This window comes from Vicugna pacos, chromosome 11 (assembly GCF_048564905.1).
Source record: "Vicugna pacos chromosome 11, VicPac4, whole genome shotgun sequence".
NCBI lineage: Eukaryota > Metazoa > Chordata > Mammalia > Artiodactyla > Camelidae > Vicugna > Vicugna pacos.
In genome coordinates this window covers 88,053,064-88,073,276 of record NC_132997.1, presented here as the reverse complement: position 1 = coordinate 88,073,276, position 20,213 = coordinate 88,053,064, and positions in this window count along the sequence as shown.

The window sequence follows — 20,213 nt, the reverse complement described above, 5'->3', positions numbered from 1 at the left end:
TACTTTACATTACACTGAAGAACATGCAGTCCCACAGGCCTCCTCTTAACATTGCCTTTAGAATCAAGCTGAATATATTAAATGTATGTAAAATTATTCTCATAATGATCTCACAGGATTTCCACTTGCCCTATATCCTATTTTTCTTTCAAACTCTTTCAGTCAACATTTACTGTGTAACTATTCTGAATTTCAACAAGAAAAAACAAAGATGAATAAAACATGATTCCTATCCCCGGATAAGCTTATCTCCCATTAGACTCTCTAGATGGGGAGTTCCTTGTACAGTTGAGTGTCACATATTTTACAAATGTAGACACAGAAAACTTAAGTGATTTATAGTGGTTGCACAAAAAGTCAGTGATAAAGCTTGCCCGGAATCTTGACTGATGTTTCAATATCTTCCTTGATCAAGAAATTTCAAAACTTCAACACGATGTTACCTCTTTTTTCCAAAGAAGTAGAGTCAGCATCCTAGCTGTGCTACACAGCACTGCAGTAATTCACAGTATTGGTAATAGCAGTCATAAATCCAGCAGAAAGGTGAAAATTTACTCCCAAGAGGTGGTGGAGGAAAAGTCAGTTTTACTGAAGTAAGATGAAATGGTTAAGGTTAGAATTATCTACTAAAATTTCTTCAAAGGGAAAGATAAGAGAAGTATATTTTTTCTTCCACAAATAGCCTTATATCAGGACCATTAGATATTTGGGGCAGTGTGTTCCATTTCCATTCATACCAGTTAACAATGGTACTATATAAAATGAAAGGCAAAAAACTAAGACTTCACATTATCAAATTGTTTGAAGGAAATTCAAGTGATTTTTTTTTAATAACAAGAGAAATGATAGATCCACTGATCTTGTGATTGCTATTCAAAAAGTGAAAAGATCCTATTTGGACTAATGAATCAAAGCAGCCCCTTCTCAGTTGCTTGACTAAAGAATCATCTCTACTCTGGTTATCATTCATCATTTGGCTTGTATGAGGCTTCTGAAAGCAGCCAGTCAGAGCTACAGACAGTGGGGCCCAGAGAGCCAGAAATGTATTCATTCAAAGGGACGCTTAGTGCAATTGGGGCAATATTTTCAAGACACTGATAAAGCATGAATGGTCTGTGAGAGTAGACAGTAAAAAAAAAAAAAAAAATCACTTTCAGCTACTCACTTAAAAATTATAGACGGTATTAAAAATGTTGAATGGCTTTGACCTGAAACTCCCCCTCCCCTACCACCACCAAGATCTAATGCTCTGCTTTCTCTTGGATTCATTCTTTTCTTCTATCAGTTTCTCTTGCTGTCACACTTGCAAATACCCACATACACTCTGATCCTGCCAATTTTTCTACTTAGCACATTTCAAACATATTGTTCCAAGTAAATCCAAGGAAATAAATCCAAAGATTCTAAATTCACTATGCTGGGCTAATACAATTTTTTTTAACTGGGAAATAAAATGAGCATATTTAAGCTTTTAATTTTGAATATTCAGACTTGTTATCCAAAAAAAGATGATTGCTAGCAGTCAACTGCAAAAATTTGGCTTTTATGAAGTTTAAGTCAATAAAAATATGGGCTCCGACTTCCTGTTAAACATATTGGACTAAGTATGTGCATGTACCGCTGCTCCAAACTCTACTAACACGACAGGAAAAATAAAGATTAAAAAAAAATTTTTTTAAGACATAAACTCACAGTGGCAAAGAAAAAGAAAAGAACCAACTAGTAGATGAGAGGTATCAATGCACTTGGAAGGTCATTCATGGGAAGGAGGAAAGTGAATGGAGAAGTGGTATCTAAAACATACGTGCCTGCAAAGATGAATCACAATACAGAAACAAGCCTGTTTCTCTTAAAGAGCCCAGGAAGGTCTCAGGACTCAGAAGCAAGAGTTACCATGGAAGATAAAGGTGGGGCTTTAGGATGAAAACAAGTGGAATGGCTGAGGGCAGTGTAAGGTCCTACTGTCTCCTTCCTCACCCCAAGCAGCTAAAATTAACCCAGACCCAGCTGTCACAGGAGGTTAACTCTCTTGAGAAGTTAAATCAGGGAAGTTCCAGACTTGGGGCACCAGACATAATGGAAAACAGGAATATGTTATACAGCTGAAAACAGAGATTAAGTGAAAATCTATATATTGAATGGTAAGATTTCCCTGCTTCCTTTTCCTACCTGTTCCCAGAACATCAATAGCCAACTGAATAATCCACAGGCAGAAAAACTGAAGAATACTTACCTGCAAAACTTGAATAGTCCAAGAGAAAAGATACTGTCTTTTGGGGTCTCCCAACCAAATGGCAAGCCTACAATGAATGAAGCCAAATGGCTTGCCCTACAATGAAGTCTGCTACTCAGTTAGACCCACCCAATCATTTTTTTCATGACTCTCTCTTAAATAAAAACAGTACAAGTCCATTAGACATAAAATATAGAAACCAACAGAGAAAAAGGAAATTAGAGAAAACACAGGCAAAGTAATAAGAGAAGTTTTGCAACCATGAAACAATAACGAGATACTCTTTAAAAAAAATCAAAGGACACTCAGAGAAAAAGAAAAAAAAGAAACAGGATAGCCAAGATTAAAATGCAATAGAAGGTTAGAAGATAAAGTGTAGAAAATCTTCTAGAAATTCAAATGAAAAGACAAAGAAAGTTTCTCCTCTTATGGAGAAAGAAAAGGAGCAGATTTGTTAATGATGAGGCATGACTATAAATTAAGCATTTATCATATGAGTACACTTATTAATGTGACAGTACATTAATGTCCAGCTCCTATGTAAAAGCAGACAGAATTTGTCCCGATTAATTTCTTCAACATGAGAAAATTTCCCAGTACTGTACTGAGCCCCCAGTTGCCTAAAACAATGAGTTTAAAAAGACTCACAAATGGGGTTAGAGGAGAGGCAAATGCAACGGTCTTCTGAAGTATGAGGGTAAAGACATTTTCAGACACATAAACCCTCATTAATTTTATCTCCTAAGGGACCCTTCTTTAGGAAACTCCTGGAGAATTAAATAAAGGGAGAAAAGGCTAAAGGTAAGACAACTGTGAAGGGATATCCTAGGATGACAGACAGCTGTGCCCCAGACTGACAGCATCCAGTCTGAGCTGGAACTGGGGCTGGGGAGGAGGCATCTAGGAAGGTAATGGGTGTGTTACGGTGCTTGAAATTGTTGGAGCTTACGGAAAAAATATTAACAATATGCGACAGATCTTGGAGTATCCAGGTAGAAAATGGAATAAGCACACAGAGATGTAAGTGAATGAACAAAATGAAACACTTCTTGACTAGGGAAAAAAAAGAAAAGAAAACCTATATCAAATGGCTCAGCAGGATACAATACTTACCTAGTCGTAATAAGGTAAACACTATTTACCTAACCCAAATTGTACTACATTTCTGTATTAAAAAGAGGAGAGGGGGATAAAGATGGATAATGCTAAATCTGAATTCCTTGATGAGAAGTAATTGCAAGTCCGAAAACTGACAAATCCAGAAATAGCAGGATAAGCATCTTAGGCTGAAGAAAAGAGTTGGCAGCTGCCTCCTCTTAGCAGGTAACGGAAGAGGGGCAGGAGATGCAGCATTTTACGATAAGGCTTTTAGTACTCCTTGATTAAAAATTAAAAATCACTCCTAAAATACACAGAACTAATAAATAAATAAATAAAAATATAGGTTCACAAGAAAAATACAGAAGGTGGCATGGGGCCTAAGACTCATAAAAACCTGGGTTCGATTTCTGATTCTGCCACCCATATGTTGGTTTCCCTTACATGATCCATGAACCTCTGTGCCTCAGTTTCTCGCCTGTAAGTTGAATAATCAAACTGCCTGTCAATGCCCATTTCAGAACTGAGATGATGATCCAGAGTAATATACGAAAGTACCTAGTAAATGGCAAAGCGCTATGCAATTCAGTACTATATATTAATATAGTAGGTCCTATGTTGTGTAGTATATCAATATATTATATATTAATAATATTGATATTTAATGTTCAAAAATTACTTTTAGGAACAGAATTTATTCTAATCCCCCGTGAAGGAAAGGATTATCGAAAGAGATTTGGTCAACACAAAAACACAAAGAAAGAAGCAGAGCTATAAGAAAACCACATTATTTCAAAGATGAATCTAGTCCAAGTTCTTCATTTTGCAGATGAGATGCTGGGGCCCAGAAAAAATGGAGCCTTATGCAGGCTCACACAGTGGCAGAGCTAAGTCTAAAGCTCTAGTTCTCCTGAAATGTAGTCCAGATTTCTTTGCCCTTTACCATGCCAGTTCAGGCTAATAGGAGAAATTTTCAGATTAGTCATCCATGCCTAGCTCCAGAAAGGCCTTCCAAGTCTCAAGAAAGTTAAGTGACTTGCCCAGCATCACATAACAAGTTAGTGAAAGCAGAGGCAAAACTAAACAAAAGGACAGCCAGCCAGAGGATGAACCTTGCATCAAAAACTTGGAACTGAATGAAAATTCACCAGCAGAGCTAAAGGCAGACATTGAAAGCCCAGTTCAGAGTCTGCAACATACACATTATCGATTAATATTAATTAACTGGCTGACTAAAGTTCCTGCCTACGAATGGAGAGAAAAGTCAGAAAGGAAATAGGTATACTTTAAAAAAAAAAAGGCAATTAGAATAAGCTAAGTCAGTAGCAAAATTTCTCTTGAAAATGGAGATGTAAGAATTTGACTTACTGAATGGAAGAAGGATGTGAGAAACAGAGAAGAAAACAAAGGAGGAAAGGGGCCTGGCCTAGTGATGGACAAAAGGTGTCAAGAAGGGGTACCTAAAGTGGGAAATCTCCAAGCTCTTCTAAGACATCTAATAGGCCCCCCTCTTTTCTCCTTGCTGGGAGAATGTTGAATGGAATGAAGGCAATGGGGGGAGACAATGGGGAAAAGATCAGGGATCTTTTCTCCATTCCTTTCCTAGGATATCATTGGCTGGCACTTTCCTCCATGGAAAAGAACATAACTCTTTTTTAAAAATACAGTTCTATCAATAGATACAAACAAAATTTCAATTTGAATCAGGTAACAAAAAAAGAAATATTATACTCTTTCATTTTCAGAAGTCATAATTTTCCTCAAAAGATAATTCTAATTTCTCAAGATGACTCGTTAATAATCACAGCATTACGCTGTATCATCTTATTTACAAATAAACCAACTTTAACAAAGATCATACACCGAAAAAATAGTGTCATTGGACACAGAGGTACCCGTGATTTTGAGGAATAGAAAGAATTGCTTTAGCTGTGAGAAAATCTTGACAACCGCGACACACTCGTAAGGCATTGCTCACGTACGAACAGGTAGAATTTCTACAAACCTTCGTTTAGTTAAGTTGAGGTTTGTTTCATGTTCCCTGTTTTAAGAAAAAGTGAGTCACAGTAAGAAAAACAGGAAGTACTTAAAAAAACAAGCGCTTCCAAGCAAAATAAACAATTCATATGAACAATAAATAACATACCAGCTTTCAGAAAGCTGCCTGAGGTCCTGACATAGGAAAATATGTTTGTATTTACAAGGAAAAGAGCATGAAAGAGAATTATGGACCCTCTGATCAGGAGACTCTCAGCCATCGGGATACAGTGAGGTTTCCTTGAACAGACCCCAGACACAGAAAAGAACCAGAAAACAGCTCACGTATAAAAAAAGAAAACTCTCTGACAAATGATAGCCCCGCTCCACAAATCCCGATAGCACGACATTCTGCTTATTAAAAACATCAGTCTTGGAAGACTCCAGGCACAGTAATTTTGAAAATGTACACAAGTAAATTAAAACCAGCCTTATGATTCTTCTGATTGTAAGTCCTTCACCCATATCCCTCTGCAAAGCTGATGTGAAATTTAAAATTAAATGAAAAAAAAAAGTCAACATGAACATTGCTGATTTCAAGCAAGAACTCCAAGTTTTCTATTTTTAAATTAGAATGTAGTCAGAAAGTCTTTCTGCACATGAAGAGGACATATATTTTACTAGGAAAATTGCTTTTATAGTAAACAGACAAAATGTTATACCCACATCTAGGAAGTATTTGCAAGAGTCGTATTTATTAAATTATCTAAACTACTTGGTAGCAGACATCTTCGGACAGGCTTTATGACCATGCTCTTCATCCCCAGACACCGTCCTTTAGTTTACGGAGATGGCACAAGATATTACCAAGAGACCCGGACAAAGAGCCAGGAGACCCAAACTCTACAACTGAACAGTATGTGCCTCACTCACTCTCGGCTCTTGCATTTGTAAAACAGCAAAAAATATTAGCCCTCCCTGAATGTTATTGGGAAAATCAAAATTCCAAATGAGATAAAATGTCAAAGTTTTGGAAAAACTGTGAAGCCCTATTTATGCCTCCTTTTATTTTTCCAGGAGAACACTGCACAGGGACCTACTGGGGCCATGTGACACTAGAGAGCCACAGAGCAAGCTCAATCAGTCCTCTGCATCTTGATCCCCCATTGCAGCAACTTAGCCCATTGCCTTATGCCTCAGTGAGACAAGTGGCCACACTGTAGGTGACTGCAGTGACCACTGGAAAGCCCCAGGGAACAAAATACACTACCCCCATGCTCTAGCTGAAACTTGAACTCAAGCTCCATGATTTTACCTTTTAGCTTAAGGGGTTTTGGCACTTGCTCTATTGCAAACACCTTCGAAGGGCTATCATGCTTAGCTCGTATCAGTCAATAATATCTTAGTATGAATGACTTTGTGTTCCTGAGAATAGTTTTGATAAGGAATATAAGAGAAGTATAAAGGTGTATCCCACCCCACCCCCAACAACCCATCCCCCCTGCCCAGTACACACAGAACACACGCAATGTGAACCTCTTTGACTACTGCGTAGCCTGCTCAAAGGAAAATGAATCTGAGATGTCAGTAACACCCTTTAGTGATTTTAGTACAATATGGTATCCATGGCAGGAATGTTTGTTTTTTAAAACAAGTCCAACAAGGGAATGAACATAAAAGAACTAAATACTAATGGTGGGATTTTAGACAGAGTGGTTTCTGGATGAAAGATTTGCCATGTACCTCAAGTCAACCATGGTGGGTAGCTACCTGCTTCTAAGTGGAGATTGCACCAGTAGTGGGGTTTTGGCATTTCTGACTACACAATGAATGAGTTTAAGGGAAGAATTAGAATGAACGGTTAGGTATTCACTGGGAAACACCCTCCCCAAATTCAATTCTGGCAGGAATCATTAGCAGAAATCCTGACTATTTTTAATGGCTAGGAGGAAGCTTAAGGAAATGTCAGTCTCTAAGATTACCCAGGTCTCCTCTGCATAAATGATAACATCATTACCAACAGATTCTTAGCTCAACGGATTGTCTTTTAAACATGCAAACTAGTCAAAACGAAATACTTATTAGAGAAGGATTGGAAAGGATGAAACTGGAAACGATCACTCAAAATAAGGAAAAATCAACCTCATTAACAGGGAAAAAATATGGGCCTTCTGAGCTAGCCAGACACCAAAAGTATGTATGAATAAACAGCGAGGCAGCAATACTGTGTTGGTATGACGCCTTTGAGGGTGCAATAACTCAAGGGGAAAAGCCAGCACATGCTCCGAAAGCTTGCAGATGCCCGACAGTCCCAGTGGGTGGACAACGTTCCATCAGGTGGAAACATTTCCTCCGGCTTATGATCAGTGTGTGCCCTAAAGCCTCAGGACTTGTTAGTGCTCATTAGTTTTATTCTGTGTTGCTGCAAACATTATCCTCATTCATATGAGTGCTTAATCTCTCTGCATCATCCTAAACTATCTGCAGCAATTAGCCCATGATTAAAATTTCCAAAGTTAATTGTTAAGTTAAAAAAAAAAGACTCTTATTAGTTCAAATTTTTTCTGCTTTTTCATTATATCAAGTGTCCTTTTAGTCCTTAATTATTAGAAAATATAAATAAAAGCCTTCAATTACCCTTTCCTTTAACATTGATCATTTTATCGCTCTTACCAGATTTCTTCATTTTTCCCCCCAATTAAAAAGTCCTAGTCATTCATCTCTGGGTTCTATCATGCTATACGAGCTATAATTATTGTAGCTGACCTTGTCTAAATTATTTTTTTATCTAGTTCAGTCATTTTTTGAGATGAAGATAAACCGAAACAGGCCATTCAAAATTAGGATGTGCACTTTGTAAAAGTGAACATAGGTTTATTACAATATTTTCTATTACCCTCTTGCCCAGGATGATTTCTTATTACTTATTTGATGACCATTGCTTTTTAAGACGTATCCTTTGAACTATTCGTGACGGTTATCAACGTACTTATCCAAAAGGGTTAGAACTAATTCAACACCCATGAGAACATTTTTTCTTTCTCTCTGAGATGCATTAAAATCACAGAATCTCAAGATAAATGTCTATCTTTAGTGTGTTCATCTACTTGGTTAAGTAAAGTGTCTGGGTACTTCTGGATTTCCACGATTGTGGGTTTTGAAAAATCCATTACTCCTTTACTAACTGCACTAGATAGTTACGATTGGAGATGAGCCCTCAGCTCCTTCTGAGGAAAACTATCTTTCCCATAGCCCCCTCTGATAAAGCCCACTAAGGCAGCCATGTTTGTACACGTGCCTCCACTCTCCTTAACTACCAATTGTTAGCACCGAGGCATGCTCCAGCCCGGGGGGGCAGCCACTCCTTAGGCCTACCAGCAGCTGTACAAGATGACCTGATGCAAAAGCTCTCATCAGAGATGGACTGGGGAAATCAAACTCTCACATTTGGGAATTTGAATTGGGAAATACAGAAATAAGTAATTCAGAGCAGGAACTCATGTTGAAAATTTGTGCAGGAAAAGACAAAGAGATCATTGGGTAGAAGAGGGGCAAAAAAGAAAGGTATAACAAGTTATGGGAAGGTCAAAATCACGAATAAGGAAAAATTATAGACAGGTAACAACTCTGACATAAGCCAAATGTTAGAGTAGAAAAGGAAGAGATTTCTCCCTGCTGGTAATCAAAGAAAGAATCGGACACATGGAGAGCTGTTGAGTCACATTGCTAGCTAAGCAGTAGAGTGAGGAGCCATGAACTTCTGCTGCTGGGGAGTCTAGGGCTGCCTGAGGTTCAAAATGGCCACTGAGTTCCCATCTCCATGGCTCCCGTTCATGGATTTTCATGAGATCCCATCTTGTGTATATATTTATCCAGTAACTCCATTGCTTGAGCTGGCTTGAGTGAGTCTCTGATCCCAGAAACCCCAGCAGTCTAACTATGGTGCTCACTCTGACCCATTTTTTTAGATCAGGCCACCTTCCATTACAAGCACTTTTTCCAGATTATGTCACCTGTCCTTGCCTTGTGCTTCCACTCTGAACTCCCATAATGCCTTCCACATACCTCTGTGACAACATCTACATCACTTCATGTTGTGTGGTCTCCTTCTCTAGCCAGTGAGCCCATACGAGGCAGAGATTGCCTTGTTACAGTGCTAGGAAATAGCTGGTACTTGATAAATATCTGGAAACTAAATGGATAAGGGAATGACTCTATAATCTATACTTTAATATTTATTCTCTCCTCTAGATTACTAATAAATATATTAAACTTAGAAGAGAGCATTGGAAAACATTAACAATCCAATTAAAAAATGTGCAAAAACTTGAATAGAGACTTCATAAATGAGAGTGTCCAAATGGCCAAAGAGCATATGAAAAGGTGCTTGACATCAGTAGTGATCAGGGAAGTGCAAATTAAAACCACAATAAGATACCACAACACAATGATCAAAATAGCTAAAATTTAAAAAGACGAATGCCATCAAACATTTCCAAGGACGTGGAGCAACTGAAATTTTCATGTATTGCTGATGAGAGTGTAAGTTGATAGAACAGTAGTTTAAATACCCACCTGCATACATACATACATATATATATATATATATACACACACACACACATTTACTTATCATGGTACACTTATGCCATGGAACATTATAAAGCAATAAAAAAAGAACTACAGATATATGCAACACCATGACCGACTCTCATAGATATAATATTAAGTAAAAGAAGCTAGGCACTGCCAACTAAATAATGTATTTTTAATAAAGTTTAAAAATGGGCAAAACTGCATGTATATACAGACATCAAAATCATGGTAACCTCAGGGTGAGGCTAGCTACTGGAAGGAAACTCCGAAGTGCGGAAAATGCTCTATAACTTGGTCTGAGTGGGGGTTACACAGAAGCATACAAATGTAAACATTCATTGAGCTATATATATTTAAATTTTGAGCACTAAACTGTACGTATGTTATAACTCAATAAAAAAAAAAGGGGAAAAGTGAGCATTGGGAAGCAGAAAATATACTCTCCTAGAAATGGACTCTTTGCCAGTATGCTTTGTGAATTTACTACATGTATTAATATTTAAACCTCAGAGTGCATATTTTGATCAAGAACATCACTGATCCTTATAGCCAATAACATGGTGTATTGGGAAGATTTGGGATTAGAAGACCTGAGTTCTCCTAGCTAAATAAACTGATCAAGTTAATGAGTCTGAACTTCAATTTCTTCAGTCTTACTTCACTGATCTAATGAGAGGAGCTAATAAACAAGTAAGATATACAGAGTGCGAACGAGAAAAAGAAGTCAAGAAAGGGCAACGGAGAGGACAGGAGCAAGAGGGAACTGTGAATTTTGAAGAGAGTCATCAGGGAAGTGCCTACTGCTAAGGTGACATTTGAACAGGGGTGACTGAAGCAGACGCTTAGAACAAGAGGGTCCTGGGTGAATAAACAGGAAGTGCCAAGAAGCTGAGGCAGAAATGCCTGTGGCACACGGGAGAAGGCCAGGCTGCCTGGAGCAGACTGAGTTGAGGGATAGCACAGCAGGAGATGAGACCAGAAGGTGGAGGGTGGGGGTAGATGACACAGGGTCTTACAGACCAAATGTAAGGACTTTTACTTACAGGAGAAGCCATCGGGAGGCTTTTAATAAACCTATAACATGATCTCGCTTAGGATTTTTAACTTTTTTAGGCAATCATTCTAGCTGCTTCACTAATATGATACTGTAGGGGGCATAAGAATGGAAGAAGGAGAATAAATTAAGGAGGCTATTACAATAATCCAGGTAAGAGATAATGGACCAAAAATGGTAACTGCAGAGGTGGAGAAAAGTGGCCAAATTCTGGATGTATTTTGAAGCTAGAGGCTTCAGAACATGCTAATGGATTGAATGAGGGGTTGGAGAAAGAGGAGCCAAGGATAAAGCCAAGGTTTTTGGCCTGAGCAACCCTGGAAGGATGGAATTTCCATTTACTGAGATGAGGGAAACGGCGGGAAAGGCAGGTTTGGGAGGGAAGAGCAGAACTTCGCTTCTGGACGTAACAAGTGTGAGATGCCAATTAGAAATCCAAGTGAAGATACTGAAGAGGCAGCTGGAAATTAGAGGCTGGAGTTTAGGAGAACGATCAGGAGTGAAGATACACGTTTGAGAATTGCGAATACATGGATACAGTCTATGTCTATTATGCAATACATGTGTCGTACAGTATATAGTGTAGTATTTACCAAGTTTTTAAAATGATGAAACAGGATGAGATCACTCAAGAGCGAAAATAGAGAAGTCATCCAAAAATTATAGAAAATAATACGTATAAAATATAAACACAGTAAGTGTTGGCCTCTGGGGATTTGACACACTTCCCAACTCCCTTTTGAAAATCAGGAACTGTAACCTGACTGGTCAGATTCTGGGACACTGATTATTTTTACTAGTGTTCAGGATTACTGTGTGTGTAAAAATGGATGTCAGTCTTTTTTTTTATCCCCTGATTGATCTGATCAACCAGCTAGAGCAAGAGGAGGGCCCGCTTCCCCAGGAGAAGAAGAGGTCATCCCGTCCAAGGATGTCCTCTTTGACCAAGTGTGCTTGGATTCTCTCATCATTTTTTATCTCAGTGGAGTGGCTGCAAGATTTAGATTTAGGCTTAGAAGGAAAGAGCTATTTCCCTCTCTACTTCCCATCCCACCTCTGTGGGCCTTGTCTGTAAGCCCTGTAATCCAGTCCATTTTACCAGCAAGTTCTGCATTGAAGTTTGGGGCATAAACCCAGGTAATAAGAAAGTGATGACTTTGATTTTCTGCTTTCCACTAGTCCTTGTACTCCATCCGTCCGACCTCAGGAACTTCAAGGGCAGGGGTAGCTGTAGGTTAAGGTAGGATTTTAGCATTCCTGAATCCCAGGCCATAATATCATCAAACTAACATTAACCCCTATTTGTAGACACTTAATATGTATTCATTCTTTTCCTTTAACATTCTAATAATTCCTATTACACAGACGCTGACCCAGAAATAAAAGGGAAAGCTTGTTAATAAATAGGACAAATACTATTCCTTTTGTCCTTCGTTGTTAGAGCAACCCTCGTTCCCAACTTGCCTCCAGGGTCAGACACCAGAGACAAGAGGGAAAGAGGGGAGTGATGGGTACATGTGAAAAAATTATAGGAAAAATAGGGAGGTGGAGAGAGACAGCTCTGCCAGCTTGTCTGATATGTTCTTCTAGTAACTTATACACACGAATATGACCAAATCTGGAAAAAGAGGTATAAGAATCATGGGAGAAGGGTGTAAGGAACGCTCTGAAGGACCCCTTTAGGAAAAGTCTCCCATCAAGGGACTTGTATGAGCATCAGCAGCGAGCAGAGGGAGGGGCGGCTCCGCTGCTCCTGCCAGCCACTCCCAGGGTGCCTACCGTGATGACTCCCAGGAGAGGCATCTTGCCACCTTCCAAGGTTGTCTCCCCAAGCACCGAACTGCCTTAATCCTGTGCAAGCAGAATACATCACGGTCCACACCCTGGTATCCAGCATTGCTGCAGACCTAACTGGGCCATTTCAGACCCGGTTTAACTTTCTGTGGTTCCATAGAGTCACTTAGTCTAGCTTTTCATTCTCAGTGGGCTACCAGTAAGCAAAATAGTTTAATATGATTTTTCAATATGTCCTGTATGTAGAGCCATTCCAACGGCCCTTCATTCATGGAATATACTCGTCATTTATGTAGCCCCCAGGCCTCGATCGCTCTTCTAGGCCTGAATCTCCCCACCCGTGGACTCAGCCCTGCCCCCTGGATGCCAGCTTCCGCCTCGCAGCCTAGGAAGGTTACACAAGTTAATTTAAAAAGCAGCGTCCCGGCAGTGATCACTGGGCTCCGGTTTTTAGGTGGGCCTCGGTGCCACCCAGCCTGTCGTGCCGAGACGAGACCTAACCAGACCCAGCCAGCTCATCCTCAGTTGTGCTCAGTGACAGATGGGTGAACTGCCACGTCCAGTTGGCTCACAGGACACTTGTGTTTCAAATTCAGGGCCAAGGCCACGTATATCGCTGAGCTTGCCGGGACCCTGCTTACCTCCCAGCTGGAAATCCCACCAATTCCAACATCTCGGGTACGTTCCACCAACATAACTACCTAGGAGCTGCGGCAAAGATTTTTCCATCCAAGAGAATTGACATGTTTGCTCTTGAGCCTAGATTTAACTGTACATCCCAGGTAGCTGTCTGAGTGCTCTCTCCACTTGTGCCTCTGTCTACTAAATCCAGCTGTTCCTCATAACAGGTTTTAGTCCTCCAAAGTGCTCCTACTCTCATCTTTCCTTTGCTGGCATCATCATCATCATCATAAATATAATAATAATAATTTAAGGCAGTATTTGTCTAATTTCTCCTGTTCAAAAAAAAAAAAAAACCTGCTATAGGCCCAGAATAAGAAATAATGAAGAAGAGTTTTTCTTTTTTGTGAAAAAAATGTCAATGTTTTCAAAGTTGGCTAAAATGTCGATATATGAATCTTAGATTTAGGGGTTTGGATGGGGATGGTTCCTTGTCTTTTCTCTGAAAAAAAGAAAAAAGCAGTTTACTTATGAATCATATTAACTAGTTTTTAAAAAATAAAAATGTAGACACCTCTATATGACCAAAAGTCATCTTGCAATGAGAAAGAACATTTCAATTACTTGAACTTTGAATTTTGTACAGGTTGAGTAGTCAGTCATTCCAGGGTCCTTTTAGATAAATTCTATTTAGATTTTGATCATCTGATGCCATAGTTTAAAACATCTTTGACAAAAATGCCCAGTATAAGTTATTTAAATGCAACTTAAGTTCATGCATTTGAAGGGCATTAATAAACACAGTGTGCTTACCAGATAGTCTTTACTTTTGCCACTTGCTGTCAGCTCTTTGTTTGTTGATTAAACCTGTGGTGATGGGCATTAGACATAATTTAGAAAGAATGTTTGAGTGTCCAGCTGATTTATGGTCCACTTTGGCTGCTGTATCTAAGGTCTTTCTTCTTTGTCAACACAGAGAACATTTTCCAGCCACGGTAGGGGCTGTGTCAGGACTTGGCTAAAAGTAACGTTTTAGATCAAATTCAACAAACAATAAGAATCTTTTGTCTGGCTAAAAATAGAGATAACCAGGACTGTTCCAATAAATTGTAAAAAGAAAAAAATCTCCAGATGTGAACTTGACTTCAGAATACAGTCTGTTCCTAATTTTAAAGGATTTGATTTGTTTTGCTTGTTTTACAGCAGAAAACAAATTTTCCCTGACAATCAAGGTTGATATGTTCTTAAATTATTTTTTTCTTAATTTTTTCCTGTGAAGGCAGAATTATTTTAACTGACATTTATCAAAAGACAGAATAAGAATTATTTCAGTTCTAAAATTTTGGAAGAAACATTTCCCATCTGTTTCAATAACCCAACTGGCTAATTATATTGCCAAGAATAATTTGTCACAAACAGAAAGACCATTCTTTGGAGGAAAATGCTTACTGCTTTATCTTACATTACGTACTGATTGATGAGCAATTTATAGAAAACGTATGATACTAACTTAGGCCATGGATTTATTTCATGAATTAGATTCCAAAAAGAATCTCACAATGCTCGTTAATAATTTACATCGCTTTAAAAACAGGGGATGGAGTCTCTGGGTTAGATGAAATTACATCAGGGAAGTTACATATATTAGCCATATTCTGCTTTTAAAGTGTATTCGACTGGAGTGTGAAAGGATCAGCCTAAAAGGGAGGAAATAAAACACCAGCAGCATATCTGCAATATGATCACCACTCTCTCCGATTTCAGTATTCAAGTATGGGCACTGATGCTAGACTGTGTTTGGATCCCAGCTTGAGCACTCACTTGCTTGGCAAATTATTTAAATTTTTGGTTCTTTGGATTCCTCATCTGTAGAATGGGCACATTAATATATGTAACTATATATAACTATATATATAATTAATATATGTAACTATAAATTAGTAATAGTAACTATCTTATAGCGTTGTTGAAAATTAAATTTGTTAACACATTTCAAGCTCAGTGATATGCTATTCATATTAATAATATTATTGCTATTATTACTATTATTGTTAATGTTGGTATTATATTCCTTTGGGTGTTAATAGTTTTCTGCTCTTCAAAATCCCCAAGAAAAGCAAGTGCTCCCTGGGAAGCGTAAGCCCTTGAGCTTTAATTATCAGTACGGTTCTCAACTCTGGCTGTACATTAGATTCACCTAGAAAGTGGTGGGGGTGGGAGGGGAAGCAATGCCCAAAGTCCACAGGAAGAGACTCTAAATTAAAAAATCTTGGAAAGGGCCCAGGCACCCTGTTTTTAAAAAATTTCTCCTTCTCCAGGAGCTTCCTAATGTACAGTCAAGGTTGAGAACTCTTGACTGCTGAATCTTACCCAGGGGCGGGGGGCAACATTAGGAAAAACACGCTAGCACCAGAAAGGCAGACAGAACCAAGATGCACAAAACCAGGAGAGTAAGAGCAATTGCTGGGAGGACCTCTCAATGTAGCCCAGGAAGAGCCATGCTGACATGCTGGCATCTTACAGCTCATTCTAGCATAATTATTTCTTGATGTGGCCCCAAGATTAGGCTTGACCAGCAAGTCCCCTGGTGACCTCTGCCCTTTTCCTCTGCCTTTTCCAGCAGAGCATCTTACCTTTTGGTGCCCCCATTTAAAGAGCACCAGAACCTTTCTTTGGATATTCACTTTGTAAATTCCAACAAGGAGCCTCATTTCTTTAGTGATAACTTAAATTTCACACAGATGGAGTTTAGTTACCATGATGAATAGTTTCAGCTCAAGGGACTCTTAACTACTCAATAGATGTGTTTGTTCTTTTGAAGGAATGAGAGGCTCCAAACCTTTAGGATGAACTAGGTTATTGTTGTTTTGTAATAGCTTCAGAAGCTCACTTTGCTTTTAACTAAAAAGAGAAGCAGGCGGAGAGGATGATAAGCATTAATATCCACATTCAAAGAGTCAGAGAAATGGGCCACGTGGAAGAAGCAGAAGGAAGTCTTACATTTCTGATGTTTTCAAAACCTGAAGTTCTGAGTGATCTTATCCTTTCATTCCTGTCTTCACTCCACACACTCATGACAGAAAGATTTCAAAAAGTAGTGAAAAGCACACAAAGCAAGTTAAAAATGACTCATAATTCCAATACTTTTCTCTTTCCTCTATTTTTTGAATATGAAGAGTGAAAGTCTGCACTCCTCTATTTCTCCAAAGGTAAACACTTACCCAAATGTTTTCTGTGTTTCGTAAATACACCTTGGCATTCTTATGCTTCAGTCATATAATAAGCAATGTAAGGGAATTATCTCATTTAATCCCCACAATAACCCTCAAAGGTAGATCACTATTCATGTATTTTTCCCCCAACCTCCATTCGAGAGGTGAGGAAACACAGTCTTAGAGAAGGTACCTTACCCAAATTCATCTCTCATTTATTCATTCACTCAACAAATATTTATTGAGTCCTTTCTATGTGCCAAGCACTATGCCTAGGCATAAGGGATATACTGGTAAACCAGCTAGACATACCCATAGTCCACCTCCTACCTCCTCTACTGCTGTCATCCATGTCTAAACCACCATCATCTCTCACCTGGACTGTTGTAACAGCATCTAACTGGTCTTCCCACCTCCTCTCTTGTTCCCCTGCTGTCTAAACACAAAGAAACCTCAGGTTCAGAACTATAAGTGCTTATGCTTTATGTTAAACATAAAAAGTGCAGCATTAGACCTCAACAGTTGACTTTGCAATGAAGCTAAAAGCACCGTTTAATGATATGGGGCAGGAAAAAAAGATTAAATTTAATGCCCAAGAACCGAAGTGCTTCAATGACGGTACAGATTGTTCTGAGAACTTTCCGTTTAAACATAGCACCGTGCGAAGGATGCAGACGGAATCATAGTTTACATGGAATATGTTGAGATAAGCCAAGATGCATGAGCATATAAACTAGGTTTAGGTCTTTTAGCGCTGATATCTTTCCTTTATTGTTGATTTCTTTTTTATTGAGGATTTTCAGTTGCTGATTATACTAAAAATACATTTAAGAAATAAATTGGCAGCACAAGACAAATTGGATATCCTGCTTCTCTTCCAAATTTTTATTTGTTATGGAAACCATATTAACATATATAAAAAGAAACTTCAAATAAAAGAGTACCATCCATAATCATACTGTCAAAGCCCAATCGTTCTTCTCATTTTTCTGTGCATCTGTCTAGTCATTGTCTATAGGCTCACTCTTAAAAACATTAATTCCTGTTTAAAGAAGAATTGGATCACTCATATAGTTAAGTTACTGCTGTATTTTTTTCTAGGAACCGCTCTAAACAGAATACTTGGTGTGCTGAAATCACAGCATGGTAGAGCTGGAAGGGGCCTTAGAGATGATCTAGTTCAACCTCTGCTTTCAGTGATGGCTGCGTCGTCAGAATGGTCAGTCTTAGTAGTTAGTCATAACAGCTGCTGCCATTCATTCTCAGGAATGTGTACCAGGTACTTTGCTGTATTACTTCTAATCTTTCTGGCAATTATGCAAAGAAGGAGTGAGTCCAGCTGACCTGGGTTGGAATCCTATCCCATGGGGACAACAACAGCACCAACCTCCTAGGCTTGGAGAGAGGACTAATTGAGGTAGCACGTGTAAGACACGTGGCATCGTGCCTCCCTATGTGTATTTTCATTACCCATTTTTCAGTTGAAGAAAGGTTAAATAACTTGGTCGCATAATTTGTGGGCTTCAGTCTCCCACACAGCCACCTGAGCCAGTTCCTAGGACATTGTATTACAGGCATACTCAGTGGACAAGATGCTCACATGTTGTAACGTCACCTGGGCTGCAGGACAAAAATTGAGTGTCCTGGGCCCCTTCCAGTCAGACACTCAGTCAGACACTCTGGAAGCCGAGACCAAGAACATGCATTTTAGAAGCCTGTAGGTGCCACCATGCACTAAAATTAAAACCACTGGTGCTCCACTTTCCAAACTCACCAGCCAAGTTCTTGGGCTCTAGTCCAAGTTTCCCATTCTGGGAAATGGGAATAAAACTACTGCCCCTCAAACTAGTCAGGAGGATTAAAATAGTACATTCTTTAAGAACGTGCTTTGTAAACTGTACCAGCATGATTGTTTCTCTCCATCTCAGTTCAGGCCGTTGCCAAATAAGAAAGGACAACATCCAGCATCTTCAAATGAGTGGCACCATCACAGACGCAGTTCAGGCTGGACCTAAGAAGACAGCCAATGAAACTGCACTTCGTTTTTCTCCCATAATTTAACGTTTGCTCTGAACATGTAGACACTGCTCCAAAGACTTGATGTCACCGTCCTGTATCCCCCACTGCCATGGTCTTCCCAGACAACACTGGACATTGCTACAGCTGATGGTAAATACTCTTCTTCACCATGTTCTTTCCTTGCCTGTTCCAATGGAATTACGGTCCCATTTGTCTGTGGGCAACGAGGAAGCCTGCTTTGTACGCCATGTTTTATATCCTGAGCTATTAAAGTGTGTCTGACATTTTCTTTTCCATGTACCTGATTACGAGTTAAATCAGCACATCATCAAACCAGCCCACTTGACTAATCTCCCTCTTTAATAGAAGAGCTTTAAGGGAGGGAGTATGAGCAGCATGCAAAGAAAAGAGAAAATGCCCAGCGGCCACAAGAACAAGGACTAGCATGTGAGCCGTGGGAGGGACGGGACTAGAGTAGCAGTGAGGATGTGCCCCAATGAGAAACAGCAGGCACGGTGCTCTTCCTACTCTCCCGCGAAGCTAGCTTCTCCATGGAAACTCCTCACAAAGAGAGCGGAAAACTTTAAGCTCGAAGAATGTGGATTTTCATCCTGAAAAGAAAATGCTTAGGCCATCTCAGCCCTGGATATCTGCTTTCCTAGAACCACGTACTACAAACTCAGCAGAGATCTGCTGTTTTCCGTTTGTCTGGTTCCCACTTCGCTCTGCTCTTGTGAGTCTTGTGGAACTACCGCCGCTGGTTGGAGTCCCCACCTCAAAGGCCAGGGTGGGCCAAGTAAACTGGGCCTAGTCAACAAACGGTCTGCCCTGGGATTCTCCTCAGAACGTGAAGCCAGAGAGGAAGGAGCCTTGCAGTGCTGGTCACAGAGCTGGAGAGATCAGACTTAAAGTATGTTCTTGGTTATCGCCAGCATGGGTAAAAGTCTGTTTGCAGAAAGAGAGAATAAAGCCTTACAGAATTCAAGAGAATTGGGAAAGAGAGGAGACACCTGCTTCCTGGTCCCCGCAGTTACCCTTCTGATAAGTTCTCTATGACTTAAACCAGTCTGGACTAGCTGTCATCGCAAACCAAAGCGTTCCCAGGAAACACGACCAGGCCCTGCCCCGGTGCCCTCCTGTCTCCTCACGCTGCGCTGGACACACAGCACTCCTCATTTCCAGACCCCAAGTCTGCAGTCAGTCATCTCTACCTGTTTCTCGTCTCAATGATCCATCCTTTGGGGAAGCAGCATGAAAAGGCTGGGAAACTCATTCCCTCGAGGTAGTTCGTGACGAATCCTGGCTTCACGTGCTACGTTTCCCAGGCTAGCGTGCACCTGACTCCTGCTCCTGCTGATGATAATAGTAACTGCAACAACAACCACAGCTGCTGTTAACTGGGTGGGAGGGACTGTGCTAAGCGTATGTATGGACTAACTCGTTTAATACTTACAGCAACCCTAATGTCTCTATTTATAGGTGAGGAAACTGAGATGTGAGGAGGTGGGAGGGGAGAGAAAGGAGACTCTTCACCCAAAGGAATAATCCTCAACAGTATAATTTCAGGGATCATAGCTAGGTTATCTGTCTACCCATCCTTAAACCTGCG